Source organism: Leuresthes tenuis, unplaced genomic scaffold (genome assembly GCF_036924035.1).
Source record: "Leuresthes tenuis unplaced genomic scaffold, fLeuTen1.0.hap1 SCAF_17, whole genome shotgun sequence".
Classification (NCBI taxonomy): Eukaryota; Metazoa; Chordata; class Actinopteri; order Atheriniformes; family Atherinopsidae; genus Leuresthes; species Leuresthes tenuis.
In genome coordinates, this window is record NW_027325371.1 from 6350857 (window position 1) to 6366207 (window position 15351).

Genomic DNA, 15351 nt, shown 5'->3' on the forward strand with positions numbered 1-15351 from the left:
TAAACACAACCATCATCATATTTTAGATATAATACTGGATGACCATGGTATGACTAAATGTACAGATGAAGAGTGAAATGTGACATTGTGTGGGTCTACAACCTATAGAAATGTAAGTTCAGAATTAGTTAAAATGACCAACAATTATGACGCAATTTCGTTGTAGGCATGTGCTAATAATGTTCCCCTATTTTATTTTGGATTATTGATAATTGAGCCTTTGCCAAAGGCTGTTCGGAGTCGTGTGTAGCGCACAGGGCAACGTATCTGCAGATTGTAACATCGGTATATTTACATACATATGTTTATTTTTTTTGTGGGGAATATAAAAATGATTCAATTAAGCTAAATGAATAAGTAAAGTTTTGTATTCAGCGCAGCAGTAGCTGTATAGTCCAGAATCCCCTCCCCGTCGGCCAGTGGTTCCATCCACCTGAAGATTTCTGAGACAATTCTCATTATACCAGCGGTGGCAGCGCAGCACTTGGAAAGGCTGGATCAATCTAAGAGAGAGAGGAGAAACGGTGAGGAAGAGAAGACAGCGTCGGCGGCGGCTCTGCAGTGGAATACGCTGGTATTTGAGGGAAGGTGGGAGCTTTCGGAGTACCAACCGTATTGAGCAAGATGTGTTTCAGGACTTGATCGCGGCATATACAAATTAAAGGTAAGCCTCAATGACTTTCACAGAGTTGACATGCACATTTATGTGCTATGATTCTGGCTGGTATATGTGTGTGTTTGTACGCGCGCTTCTTGCGGATAGTTAAGTGCGTTTCCTCCACGCGCAACAAACTGCTTGGGATTGATATCCGCATTCATATGCTGGGACAATATGCGAACTGTCCTCGTGTAATCTGGTATTGGTTTTAAAGGAGGCTGATATCTAGGAATTGCATGTGAGATGAGACAGCCGTAAGAGAGAGAAAAATGGTAAATTTTATTGAAATATTTGATCAGATTTACTCCGTATACATAATTAAAACTTTTCTTCCACTCATAGCTTTTGCTGTGCATTTTAGTATGTGTTTAGTGTGTTTGTCTGAACAAGTTCATCTAACCTTGGCGATAAGAAGAGCATCCGCTGTCGCACAAGCTGTTGACAGGGCTTAATTTTTGATCCGGTTAACGCGCAGCTTTCGCCAAAATATACTCAAGTTAACCTCCCTAATCGGACCAGGCTATATTGCTTCGATGTGTGTTTGGGTTTTGTCAATCTAATCTGGGTTCACTTGCCCTCGCTGGCCCCTACTGATGACCCCAGATTTGGGGGGGAAATGCTCAGGCACCTTGCGGTTTACGCGCAGTGGGTTAAGCTTTGAGTCAGAGTCCGGGGCCCCTCCGGCTGAGAACAAGGAACAGATAGATGAGGCCTGATGAATGAATCTACTGCCTCTATCTGCAACACAATGATACGGTTATGAGGGGATTTAAATGCTAATGGGGAGTGTTTCAGACAAATCCGAGCGGGCTGGGACTGGCGGGGAGATTGGTGGCCGTGCGCGTGCCCAGGACCAGCTGGATGATCTCCTGAGTTCTATGATTGAGAGGATGAGTTATTAATGTGTTGTTGGAAGGTGAAATTGAGTACTGGGGCAGGATTAGACAAGACAAAGGTTTTGGAAGGGAATGTGGAGCTTTAATAAGCAGGGATGGGGAGGTGAAGCCCCTCAACATTGGAAGTTTTAGCAGATTAGCGTCATGAAAGAGGTACATTAAAGTAAATTCTGAAGATGTGCAGAAAGGAATTTTGGTTTGACACATTATTGGAAGAGAGCTGGTGCTATATGTGCCAATCCCAGACAGATTAAACACCAATGATTTGAAGCCTGTATTTTTTACATACAACAATTTTTATTCATGCACCCACACTAAATATACAGCTTGCTATATCTGTAAACTTAAACACCATTTTGGATCAACCATTAAGTGAATGACCATGAAAAATACCATTTATGATCACTGACTTCACTATCCTATGAGCACCAAAGATGTAAAAATTTAAGAGGATGGTAAGTTTTTATGTTGCCTGTAAAAGCATGTATGTTATTGTGGAGCTTTATACTTAATTGTGAGGGAATAAGACTTCTTTGTGTGATGATAATGAACTGTAAAACCGCACCAATCACTACAAAGCTGCAGTTTCATTAGAAGCTTGTCACATAATATCATTTTTAAAGGCAAGGTTCTCTAGCTCAGAGGCAGTGCTTTAAAATATCAAGACATCTCTCTGCTGCAAAGCGAGACTAAAATGTCACTGGAATTTGTTCATCTTGAACTTTGCAGCTGCCCTCGTCCTCCACTCCCCAAATCAAAGAGTTACCTAAGATGAAATTAACAAAAAGTGGGCCAGGTTACTAAAAGGCAGCCATTTATGAGAGTTCAGCAACTCTTCTGAAAACAAAAAAAGATTTCAATTGGTCTGTGATATGGTTTAATGGAAGGACTTGTTGTGGATTTTAACAACTCTCATTCTCGGGAAGTTGGTGGCAGAGAAATTCTGAAACATACTGGATTAGATTAGTTAAGACCTAAAGGTAGAGGGAATCTATTGCACTACTTACATCAAATCTCCTTTTATGCTGTGAAGGTGCAAAAGCGTGATAATTCTTGACTTATTATGTATGTAATTAAAACTGAACAGTGTCGTGATTCACAAGGAATGGTGAAGATAGATTAGCTGAATGGAGTATTTTAATCAGTTCATTCTTCCTTCAAGAACATTCCCTGTAACAGACTCCATAGTTGGACAGCTTCAAACTCCTTATTGTGGGCAACCAAAGTAAAAACCAAATAGCAGTCTACATATCCAAATAATTTTGCTTTTCATGAGAGCTTGAACAATTCAACATCTTTAACATTTAACACGGCAGATCCATTTATCTAAAACAGATTATTCAGTAGATGAACTGTAGTAGAAGAAAAAACTAAGGAAGGCTTTTTTTTTTTTAGACTACCCAACTGACTACTCCAAAAAAAAAAAAAGCAAAGATAGTACGTAGTTACCTTACTGCTTTTAACTGTCAACCATTAATTCCAGTCACACATGCCCTCTGAATCCTTTCTGTGCTGAAAATTATGCACTGGCCGAGCGATTTGAGTCATTTGAGGAATCAGGCCGGGCTGCTCTTTAATTTCTGAGGCACACCACTTATGCATGGCCGATGAGCTTGATGAAAACAAGCAAGCAGGTTAACTGGGACATGGTAAATTACACCTGCACACCTGGCATGGAGGGAGGGTGTGACTCAGCCTCCTACTGCTCCAACACTGTAGGAATTGTGGAGCCATTACAGATTATTTCCAGGGGAGAAAAAAAGTCACTGCAAATCCTCCCAAAACAAACACATGAGGTGAGAAAGGTTATGAGAGGAGTCCAGCATATAAATGATTACCCCATACAGGACTGCCCAAAGTCAACAATTTGTGCATCTGTAAAATGAAGACTCAATGCTTTCAATTTGGTTAAAACATAGTTTTCTCCCTTTACTGTAAAAGGACAAAGGACTGCATTAATTCTGTGGGACATTCATGCTGCTGCATTAGAATGCAGTAAGAGTAACTGTTGCCCTAAATTTGTTTGAGTCTGTGTATGCATGTTGTTTCCGCACATACACTAATTTCTGTGTATAAAGCAGAGAGCAAGAGAGAGACAGATATTATAGATGGCACTTAAACTGCTCTAATCAGGGCAAGCTGGTCGCTGATCTCTTCATAGACTGACGGTGTCAGTGATTGATGGCTGCACAACATGCTGATGTACACAGGTTGAAGGGTAAGGAGAAAGTCACTGATTGGCCACAAGAGGCTAGAAATTGTGGGAACAACCTCTGGCTGTCCTTTAATAATGCAGCGTGATGAGCCCCTTATCTGAGACCTCATTTCACACGTATCGCAGCCAGTCGCCATGTGCTCAGGTTGTGCCCAAACCTAAATGTGTGGATATCAGTGATTCTCTTTTTGCACATGACGTGGTGCAATTTGAATGGCAGTAACCAAGAGGCAGGGAACTGCCTGAGCACTGACCCTATCGCAGCAGAGATGCTAAGCTGCTCATGGTGGCGGGGTGGGCATAATTAACCATGATTGGTTTGACTGAGTCTCCCGTCTGAGCCTGGGTGTTAGCCCTCTGGGAATCATGATGACTGTCCGAGCATTAATTATTGAATAATAGTTTGAAGAATGGCAATGGTTAATGACATAAAAATGAAAGCTATAATCCATTGAATTGACATAATTAGAAACAGTTAGATTTCCCCTGAGAATATATTCTCATCATGACCTAAAGTAGAGACGGATGTCTGAAAAATTAACTGACGTGACTCCTTCCTTCACATGAGTTGTACAGCGAGAGCTGTCCAGAAGTACTTAACCAAATATAGCATCAAGCTTTAGTATAGACAGACAGAACGGCCTTGTTTTTATTAACTCAAGAATCTTAAACTTTCAGGATACGCTTTAGTTTATGTTATTTTAAATGAGTTGGCCAGAGAGGGCAGTTATCCCTGCTGACTGATATTGAGTTTGGCAAAGAGAAGAGATATTATCTTCCTCTGGTTACAATAAGTATTAGTAACTGTGAATAGGTAATGAAGGTGCTCAAGCCTCAGTGACCACCTTGCTTCGCAGCTACTGCCATCTTGGCTGCATCTAGGCACAGAGTCTTCAGGGAGTTTGTTTCGGGTCAGTGATGGCATAAGAGCTCAATACAGCATTGCAGAGTCAGGCTTGGGCCTTTCCTCGGTCTGCCTTCCTGACTGAGTGTGCTGGCTGGAGGCAGTAGTGGCATATTGATGCTGATGATGATGACAGTATAAATATTGATGATGTACATGGCAAGAAACAGATAGAGAAGGAGAGCAGCAAACATGAAATTATAACCCTGATGACCAAAGTGTGATGCTTAACAGTTTTTTTTCTGCCTCCTGCTGTTGTTTTTTTTCAGTTCATGTGATTCAGCCTGAAACAGACAGGTTTAGTTTCCACGGCACTCTAGGAGATCACAATGAGATGCCTGGAGAGAAGTGTGAGCACACTGTCGCACAAGATGACACGTAATCAAATGTTCTTTTTGTATTTCGTTGGAGGTTGTTGCATTGTCAGGGGCAGCAATGGGTGGGTGGCGCTGATGTCACGATGAGATGGTGGCTCCAGAGGAGGGCGGTGGGACATGCCAGTGGTACTTCCAGGAGGCCTCATAGAGCTTCAGAGGAGGCAGTTAGAGAAGCTGCATGACATCGGTGTGATAAATCATAGATTTGGCTATATGGTTAGGACGATTACTCTCAGTGCCATCATATGAGCCTATATATGCCTTTACTGTTTGCTTTTCAAGTCCCCAGACTATCCACGATATATGTCGAGTGTTGACTCAGTAGTACCAGTTTATTTATATATTTTGCCTCAACTGCACATTTGTCTTGTGGCTGCTTTTGGGTGGGGTGTTTCAGTGGTGGGACAGATACATATTTCTAAATGTATGCTGAAAATGGTGGCTGATCATTGGCATGCAAAGATATTTGTGGTATCTAACCCCCAAGTGAGTCCTAATTTGATCCTTTTATTGAAATGGAAAGCGTTCCAAACCTTAAGAGCACATCAGGAGTAACGAGAGCCAATTTTGCTCTTACCTGTGTGCCTGTGGTGACCTGTGTCTAATAATATAACAACTGTTTTGTCAGTTATCACTCAATTTTCACTTTAAAATGCAGTCATTTGAAAGTTTTGTGAGGCCAAAAGCAGATTGGATCCAGGGACTTTTCCGTCACACTGCAGGGTTTAGTGAGCTGACACCCCTCTTTGGGAGCTGCAGATCAGGGCCGCGGATGCCCTGAGCCCCCGCTGACGTGACGGAGACACGCAAGATGGTGAGTGGTTACTATGGCAGGTTACTATGGCAACCTCAGGTCTCTGTGAGAGCTTCCATTTCGCACAGCGTGGGGGAAAGAGGGAGAGATAGAGAGGGGTGGAGAGAAGAACCCGCAGAGAAAGAAGGGTGGAGAAATCAGCAGAGGAGGTGAGGTATGGAAATAAACACGCCTAAGGTGTAGGAGAGGAAAGGTGATGAGGAGAGGAGCAGATGCAGAGGGAGGAGGATTCGAGGTTTTGAGAGAAAAGGGGTGTAAAGGAGGAAACTGATGGAGAGGTGGGGGTGAGACTGAGGTGTGATCGGAGCAGATCGGAGGGCAAGGTAGACGATCACATCAGACCAGATCAGCACTACATCCATGCATACACAGTGGAATATTCCAACACTGGTTTGTAATCAGTCTGAAGCTGTGCAGTGTGTTTTGTCTCTTTATCTCTCCTTCTTTTGCAGTTTCTTTTCTTTCCTCTCCCTTACCTCTCTGAGTTAGTTGGCACGGCGTTCTGCTGCGAGAGACATTGTGTCAGTCTTGGTGACTAGTCTCCATGGAGACGTCCATCAGTCAGTCCATGTCGGTGTTTTGTGGGCAAAGCCTTATCGTGTTTGTCAGTGTGAGTGTTTATCTGTCTATGTGTTAGTCAGTGTGTCACTCATAGAGAGGGCTGGGGCGAGGCCTGAATGGATGGGGGCCAAGAGAGTGTTGCTTATCACACTTGCATGTACACGTCAGTGTTTGTTTGCAAAAGGAGAGGCCCCTATACATAAAACCCAAAGGTCTTATGTACAGTTGTGGAACTGTAGATACTGATGGACATATAATAGAGGTGTTTCCACCTCTGCTCCACATGTTGCACACATGTGCCTCATAACATCTTTTAACTTTTATTGGTAACAATTAATTTGTCTCCTGATCAGCCCAAAAATCACATACCCAGAAAATAATATTTCCTCTTTTTGAACTGTTTTAATTACCATTCCCAGCCTGGTCTTTTATCTGAAGTTTATTAACAAAAAACTGACAATTAGTCTAAGTGAAACTAAATGGAATTTAGGCCCAAACACTAACCCTCCTCCAACCCCCAAGAGTTTACATTTTCTTTTCTAAAATTAAAAAAAAAAAAGTACATTTTAGCTACAAATAAACAACAATGTCCTAAACAAAATTGACAGAAGGCCACTGGATGACCAGAGATGTTAGAAAATTGAAGGAGCCCCATTCCACTGCAAAATGTTCCCTTTGCTTCCCTATATTTTTATTATATTCTCCCCCACTGAGAATACAGTGTTCCTGTCTGTTGCAACACTCATGCAACAATGTTATTCAAATACAAATGGTTGTATATCATAATGTTCGAGCATACTTTTCTAGTATAACATTTCCCTTTGATTATTTATTGATTTAATTATCATTGCTAACTGTTGCTGGCCTCAACATTTCTTGCCCTAACCTTTAACCCTTCACTGTCATTTCTTTTTCTGCAGTTTGACTGTTGACAACTATGTATGTGTGAGATGATCTACTGATGACCTTGACCTTGAGCAGGAAAAAATCATGATAATAATTCTAACTAGAAAAAACCTTGTGTCACACACTCAGTCACAGGACTTACTTGCGCATGCGAACCAACTACTAAGTGCTGCTGTTACTCAGCTTTGTTGAAACACAGTTGCTTTTCCACTCCAATTACAGAATCAGCAAGCTGCATCGTGGTATAAGGATATGCAGCAAGCCAGCCTCCAACTGTTAGATCCAAACTTAACAATACATTCTAGTGCTTTGCATCACCTAAATGGTGCAAATCTTAAATCCCCCCAACAGAAGAGATAGTAAATTTCGTTAAATCTGTTACACTCATCAGTCACAATAAGGACTGAGTGAAAATTCGACCGCTATATTTGGAATGCATCAGAACATTCTGAATCAGCCATTTGCTTGAAAGCAGAAAAGCCACAGGATTGAATGAGTTTTAGATCTTTCAAGTCATCAAAATCAAATCAGAAACTGTCCCTTACTTACTAAAATAATTATATTAATAATATCATCTTCATAGTTCCATCAGAGGACATGCTTGTTGAATTGCCATGAGCTGCACACTGTTTTGTCTTTTTTACATTTTTTATTTAAAAGGAAGTGAATTTACAGTGTGGGTCAAACAAATGGAGATGAATATAAATGCACAGGGTGAAATTCTATCTGGATCTCCTCCAGAAGGCATCAGAATTTTTAATTCAGTCTAAAGTTGTGCTTCACAGGAATTTCAGGAGCCCTGACAATGTGTCGGATGTTAGTCTTTTTTCAACATTTGTGTAGGAGTATTTATAATTGCCCTAATTGACAAGCCTCGGATGCTTTGTCATACTGCAAAACATTCTGCATGCATTTCATGATTATATAAAAAAAATGCTCGCACGGATTCCCATAATGTGTTAGAGCTAATCCATTACGGTAAATTTAACATTTTCATGTTTCTGAAAATAACCTTGTTGTTTTATTGTGATGTGGCTGCCAACATAGTCACTTTTGAAACATAGGTGGACATGATGATGCCTTCATGGTCTGATGAAATAGTCGGAAATGTCATATGTTGGATTTTACTGGGAAATGCTACATTCAGAAGCAACAGTATTTTGTCAAGATGATGCACGTGTACATTCAGATAAGAGCCAAGTACGAGTCTGACAGCCAGTTCCTGCTGTAATTCACTGTTATCATCAGTGATTGCAGAACAATCTCTATAAAGCTTCAATATCCCAAGAAGAACCAATGAAGAAAAACAAACGCTCATCTCCAGTTTTAACCAAATAAACATAGTTTTTTGTCATAACAAATGCAACATTAACCACAGAAGCAGATATTTGGATGAAGGTTTTTTTTTCCCCCAGAAAATCACAACTAACATGGATTGAGAATTACATATGATAATCTAAATAATGACAAACAGAACAGGTATATATTGCACATTTTCATTAATTTGTCTTTAGTTTTGAACATTAATGCAAACCTAAGGGACTTAAGTTTTGTATTCTATTCCAATTTGAAATGCAAAAGAAGTTGAATCTCTATCACTCATTCATTGGGTTCAGTAAAAAGAGAAAAAAATACACTGAATTCAGCATAGATGGACCTCGTCACAGAAATGTCACATACACAAAAAATCACAGAGCTGACATGCCACAGTTTGACCTCCAGAGAGAAATCACACACACTCGTACTTTCTCATGTGTAAAAAAGAACTCTGAGGGCAGCATGAAACCCATAAAATGCTGAACCAAGCCCTCTCCTTGAAAACTGCTGGGAGCAACAAACATTCAGCTCAGAAACACTAGGAAAAGGTTTTACAGGAACCTAAAAATTGTGCAATTTACGCTGCTCTGTAAATGGCTGAGAGACATTTTGATTAGCTGCCGGCTTCGGCTTCCCCCTCAGCAAGCAGAAATTGAGAGTATGAAAACACTCCACAACTTTTCATACAGATTAATTGTTCACAAAATCGGCATCATGACCAGCAGCGCCACAGAACGGACATTAAGAACTGGATTTCATTTGAAGTTGAGAGCTAGCTTTGTGAATGTTAAGATGTTAACATTAAAAAGACTTTCATCCCAGCACGTAATGACAAGTGGTATGGAGCCCCCAGTTAGGGATTTGACCATGTGGACTAGAGGTAATGTAATGTCTGTTAATGTGAGTGCTTTAGCAGGTTGATGAACACAGTGACTTTTAATCTGCAGCTCTCAGCCTCTTCTGAAAGGGAAGAGGTCCTGGCTCTTGTAGGAGCAGTTCTGAATAGATCAGGGCTCCTCTCTGCATCTTGCATCCTAATGAGAGCAACGCCGTGTGTCTTTGGACAGTTTGAGTGGGCAGGCAAAGTAGGAGACCATGGAAAGGGGTCTGCAGTATATCCTATTTGACAAGGATGAGTTTGATTAAAATGTGGAACGCCGAATTATCCAGTTTAAAAAAAAAACCTAATCAGGCTGTTCTGCTGTTTTCCTAAAATAAGTGCGTATTGTAATACTGGTGCAATAACCAAATTAAACCATTTGTTGTGGCAAAATATACAGAAATGTAGGAGTGTACGATGATCACAGACTGTGTGACCTGCCATGAGATCACATTAAGAGGCTTAACAACTAAGTTCGGAGTAAATGCGGAGGAGTTTCATTCTAATTAACACCCCCCAAGCCTCCAGAAAACATCATATAATGAAACTTTGCAGTGGCATTGTTTTGAATACAGTCAAATTGATCTGAAAAAAGAGCATATTAATGAGTATACTTAAAGTATACTGAAATTGTGATATTTTGATAAAAATGTGGCTGTCAAACAGGATTTGAAAAAAGTTCTGAAGTATCCAGGCAAACCATCAGGTGAAGACCTAATCTGTCACAATTCAACCTATTCTCACTTCCAACTCGTCACATACTGATTCATGGTCAGGACCACGCTATGTCGGTTTTAATCTTACAGAGTACCTCTAAAGCATTACATCTGGACATGCAAAGTCTCCCAAGCTGGTAATGTAACAGTTCAGGGGACACGTCACCAATGCAATGAGGAAAATGTTGGTGAAACTCCCTGCAATAAAATGTGTTTTATTGCCTTAGCATGATGTTTTCCAAGCCCTAACCAATTACTTTTTATACCTAACCTTAAGCAACTGTACTGCCCGATCAAAAGAAAAGCAAATATAGTTAATAAAGAAAAATAATGACCCAGTTTTTCACAATTTGAGCCCATCTTGGAATATGCCCCTAATGTCAGAAAAGAGAGCATATCGTGACGGAAAAACCTTCAATCTAATCAGGTAGTCAGCTAACCCAATATTTTGGGCACATATCTTAGGCTGAAATAGGCCTGATCAACTGAAGCATCCCCAGATCATAACAATGCCCCCACAAGCTTGTACTGTGGCACGATGAGTGCAGCACTTCATCCACAGCTCCTCTTATCCTGAAGCACCCATCACTCTGAAACAGAGTAAATGTGGACTTATCAGACCACATGACCTTTTTTTAAAAAATTAGCTCAGAGTCAAATCTTTATGCTCCCTAACAAGTTTCAAGCCTTTTTTTATTAGCCTCACATAATTTTTTAAAGGCTACACAGCTTTTTAATCCCACTTTTTTACTTCTCTCTAAATTGTTCACATGTTCTTACTTTGACTATAAGTTTTATCTATGTATTTAAAAAAAAAAATCAAACAAATGATCTCAAGGCACTTTGAAGATGCAGATAAATTCAATCCAATTCATGATGCAATCCAAATTTAGACCAAGTCATATAATGCCAATTCATGCTAGCAAAGGAAACCCATTGAATCTTCAGTTCAATCTCCTGTACTGAGCATGCACAAGGTGGCAGTGGAGAAGAAAAGTCCCTTCTAACAGAGAGAAACCTCCAGCAGAACCAGACCAAGTGCAGGTTAAACACTACCTTGAGTTCTACTGTTGATTTTCTAGATGACTGTGTCATGGGTGGCTTGTTTCACAACAAAGCCACAGAGACCAGAAGTGGAGCGATCCAACAAACCCAGCAGCAAGCTGAACATGCAGTCACAGCAATGGCCTGAAAGCAGTGAACTGTATAGTGTAGCTGTTTGTTCCAACATGATAATGAGCAGTGATACTTTAGCCGGATCAATTAGTGACTGAGAGAACATAACCTGTCTCAGTCCTTTGAACTATATTGTATCTGCCTGACAGGAACTACCATTTGTGTCACTTCTGTTTTTTGTGCCATTTTGTAAAACATAATTTTCAACCTATAGGTGAGAAACAGAGTCCCTTAAACACTCCAGCCATTTTCACAAATGCAACAGAGTTCTGTAATGTTCTTGAGATGTTCCAGAGCTGTGGTTTGTCAGAACACAATTGTTCAATATTTTCTCTGGACTTCTTGCAGAGATTTTCCACCCAAGTAAAATTTCTGGACTATCAACGGGTGAAACAACGAGTGAGTGTGTGCGTGCTGGTGAGAGTTTGTCCTCTCTGCTGAACTGAATACTTTTTGTTTGCTCCCTGTTATTGTGGTGACGTACAGGTACACGCAGTACTCATATCAACATAATAAGGAGCTTATCTGCTGTTCTCGACATGTTTTAAAGAAAACAATGCAGTTTCCACGGTGTAATTTGTGCATCTCATGCTGCCTCCTGCATGCTTTAGACAGCTGTGCCCCCGCACCTCCTTACTCGCATCTCGAGCTGGGAGAGCACATCTTCAGCAGAAAGTTTCCTACTACGACGTGCTTATATGAACGGCAACTGGGGAAAATGTCTGGACCAAACTGTCCACACATTGTCCTGAACATCTCATGAAAACAGCCACTATAAAAAAAAATATCCCAACTAATTTGCATAATGCAGCAGAAATTCATGCAGGAATGTGAGAACGAAGACCAAGAAATGTAAAATTGAGACTAATAATTGGAAATAATTGCACTGGGGGAAAATGATATGATGATAAATATAAAGAGGAAATAATAGAGATCTAAATACATGCTGTAAATTAAAACAATCATTTAATTTAAGAACACAATGTAAAATGACAATAATGTGTAATGTGTTTACATTACATTTATGGAGCCATTTCTACATTTTTGTATTTATTTAGAGACTTTTGGCAGTTTTATTCCCCACAACAAACTGCTCCAGAGGGATAACAACATGTAGCTGTAGAGCAGATCCTTGTGTGTCGGAAGGTGATACTTAAGGTCTTTCTCATCCACTTAAAACTGACGCCAAGGGCCCTTGGCCAAATATCATGAATATGCTGAATGATAGCACAATACCAAATAATAATTAGATGAATTGATTAATAATGATATAAAAAATAATGTTGCACTTTTAAAGTAAGAGCTCAGAAATGTTACAATGATTATGTTTTTCGTATTCATATCCCTACAGAGACACAGCTTACTTCTCTTTTGTTGATGATATGAGTGTTCAACGTCTTGCTACATCTGGCTATGTAATGATGCTCATATTCAGTGTCGCAGGTTCTCCATGAAGATGTTGACATTTGACATTTTGCTGCATGATGATGTAAATGTTCAACTCTTCTAACTTGGCTACAAACACTTATGAAGAGAAAAGAGGAATGATCTGAAGCTTTCTTTCTGCTGACTCCAGTACAGGAGATCTGAGTTTGAGACCCATCCCACACAGTATTTTCTGTTGTCCTTTCATTTTTCAGCTTCTCTCTCACTCGTAAATGATAAGGGTTTTGGGTTACTAATACACGATGGGTTAAAATCAATCGTTAGCTGCCCTCTAAAAAAAATTCTAACCATGGATTGGGACACTTCTATGTTTTGGAGATGTGGACAAATGCACCCAGTATGTGTACTGGTGAGACAGATTTCCAATAATAGGCAAAATTAAGGATACAGACTGAGCATGCAAGTCAGACTCATACAAACAGATTTTTAAAAAGATTTCAATAACTTAAGAGGAGTTTATGAGCCAATACGTCTTAAAAGTAGGATTTTCAACTTTATATTTTGATAGCAAAAAGAAAATTAAACAAGACTGAACAAAAAAAAAAGGGCAATGAAAGTATTTAAAATGAATGAAGTAACTTCTAGCAGGTACATAGTCCAAAGATCACCTGCCCTATTTATTATCACAAGTTGACAGTTAGTTTAAAATAAAAGAAATGGATAGACACGTTTCTGGGAGGGTTCAGAAAAATCAGAAAGAGATATTTAGTTGTATTATGGATTCAACCAAGACATCCCAAATATTAAAGACAGTGGGGTCCTGAATACTGCCTACTTATTGTAAAATTAAAATTAAATCAAAATACATTATGACTATCAAGAAAAGCAAGAAAGGTGAGAGAAATGATTTGCTTTTGACTTTAAAGAATTAATTTGAGATTAATTATTTTTAGCTCATATGGATCGATGAGACTGCATATCTGTGATCTGTGTTAGAGTGAAACATGCAGTATCTCAAGATGCAAATGAAAGCAGTGGCATGATTATCTGTGAAGATACATATTTCTCCTTCAACATGCTCCAGGCATATTTCATCTGCAATAAGAAAGACACGCACTTGAAATTCTTCATCCCCTCCCCTTTCTCTTTCAATACAACGTGCCAGCCACTTAATGATATCAGCTATCAGACACAGACTGAGTCTCAACAGTTAGGCAAATTCAAATATGTCTCTACTTGAACCTTTACTTGTTGATGGCATTACTGCATGCAATATTGGGGAGAAGAAAAATCAATAGTGAGTACAATAGGGGGTCTTCATCTGAATCTGGTTGTGTGCTGCTGTAACACACCCCTGTCTTTAAATCCTTCCTGAGGGGGGAGTTATTGACTGGTATCATTGATTCAGCTGCACTAACATCTTACATGTCTGAATATTTCCATCACCTGGGGGACTCCTTCCCCTGGGAGCCAGACATGAATCAGGTATAACTGAAGCAACAAAAAGGGTGTTTGTATGACATTAGTCACGCTGCTCACAATGAGTGTTTGTGTATGTATATGTGTGGGCCAGTGACGTCAGTCCCTCATTCATCAGCAAGGCCAGTGCTTGTCCAGCTTTCTCTCAGTGCTGGCGGTGATAAGGATAAACACAGAGAAGGAAGTTGTGGAGTGTGGGGCTCCCTCTCTCTTATCCAGCACAAAACCACACAGCAGCACCTCCCCAAAACTGTTCCCCACCAACAACTATTAACAAGCGCCCACTGTCACAAATCCATATTCCCATGTCCAACTCCCTTCCACGGCCATTAAAAAGAGAAAACCCTTTGTGTGACTCCACTTCTTCTGCAGAACATATATGTCTGTATGTATAAATATTTTTTTTCATTTGATTTGATTAAATCAGGGCTCCTATGTCTTGATGCTGAAATTCCCTCTTAATTTTTTTAAAAGCCCCCTCGTCTTTCATCTGAAAGTCAATTTTGCCTGGCAGTTAGTCAAATGCTTTAAATGTGTATAAGTGCCTGTGAAGAGGGTAAGCTTTAAGTGTGATAGACTATCCTGGGACCAGAATGGGGCTGAGAGTGAGGGATAAAATGAGGCTAGATGAACAGACTGGGCTAAAAATTAATTCTGGGTGGTAGCACACTGTGGAAGGTCTGGATGGGATTATAATGGGCTGATTATGGCAGGATTATAATTTGACATGACTTTTAAAGAATACTGAGACAAATTAGATGTATTTCTTCTTTTGAACTTCTTTTGTAAGTTTCTTAACCTTTATCAGCTTAGGTGGCATGATCTATACTTTGTTAGGCCTGGTAAGGATGCCACACTTGCGATAGACCAGCTCTGCTTTGGCCTGAAAAGGAAAAATGAATGTCCAGGAAAGTGAAAAAGCCCTTTGCTTTATTGAACTTTGGTCTGTCATATTCATTTCTAGGAAGAAGCAGTTAGATGATACTTATATGGTTTGGCAATTTGTGTTCAAATGCAGATCACTGGAAGGTCATATACCCGTGTAAATCTGAATCACTTTATATAA

General features: G+C 40.0%; 1 protein-coding gene across 1 annotated transcript in view; it reads left to right on the forward strand.

Moving 5' to 3' along the window:
- Positions 1-532: 532 nt before the first annotated feature.
- Positions 533-15351, forward strand: part of lrrc4ba (leucine rich repeat containing 4Ba) — a 34091-nt gene continuing 19272 nt past the window's right edge. Inside the window, exon 1 of the mRNA XM_072368669.1 lies at positions 533-664. The gene's annotated coding sequence lies outside the window, so the exon portion shown is untranslated. The remainder of the gene's footprint in view (positions 665-15351) is intronic.